Source organism: Penaeus monodon, chromosome 30, assembly GCF_015228065.2.
Source record: "Penaeus monodon isolate SGIC_2016 chromosome 30, NSTDA_Pmon_1, whole genome shotgun sequence".
Lineage (NCBI taxonomy): Eukaryota > Metazoa > Arthropoda > Malacostraca > Decapoda > Penaeidae > Penaeus > Penaeus monodon.
In genome coordinates, this window is record NC_051415.1 from 26,301,704 (window position 1) to 26,302,512 (window position 809).

An 809-nucleotide genomic window follows, 5' to 3' on the forward strand; every position below is an offset into this window, starting at 1 on the left:
AAATAATTAGTACCATCTATGGATGAGATGTCATTATCTTTAATTACTGGACTAATCTCTAAAGCAATACTACTATAATACTTTATGATTTTCTCTAAAATTAGGAAACAGTTTTTGAATATCCTGAAGTGGAATTTCACTTATGACCTGGCAGATCACATGGAGGAAAACCAGAGTATGACATAGTATTTTGTAATGGAAATGCAGTGATCACATATCTATATACTATTCCTGTTATATCTTTTTTCTTTTTTACTGAATAGTTGTTGTAACAGCCATGCCCATTAAAAAAAAAAAAAAACTGAAACACTGCACACTGTTGCGTTTTCTTCTTATATCGCACAACCATTTCGTTTCAAAACTACACGAATGCTCAAATGACGTTATAACAAATTATAAAATTATGGCCTGCCTCTTTATAATAAAGTGCGTAATACTGTCTAATCTTGGGTTCTTTGTTGCAACTTTCAACATCAAGGTACATCAGGAAAGTCTTTAAAATACAGCAATAAAAGAAACTTACTGGTATCTAAGTTGAACTGAAGGATTACCTTAAATTATATGCCGTTCTAAAAATCAACAATGAAATAACAAGTGAAAAAAAATCTTCCAGAAAACATAGGCGTGACGTTCCTTCCGCCTTTACTCGTCTCGAACACGAAACTTAAGTCAAGTCGGTAAACATTGTCTTCGAATCCTTTCACGCTGACTTAAGCCCATGTTAGAAACTTTATTTTAATTGCATAACACCAAAATAACCACAGAGTTTGATCCATCCAACAGAGATTTACTGATGGATACAATGAAGG

At 32.8% G+C, this 809-nt stretch overlaps 1 protein-coding gene across 1 annotated transcript in view; it reads right to left on the reverse strand.

Moving 5' to 3' along the window:
* The window catches only part of LOC119592665, a gene marked incomplete in the record, with an annotated part of 6,756 nt that extends 6,098 nt beyond the window's left edge, over positions 1-658 (reverse strand). Inside the window, 1 exon segment of the mRNA XM_037941578.1 lies at positions 524-658.
* Positions 659-809: the final 151 nt, after the last annotated feature.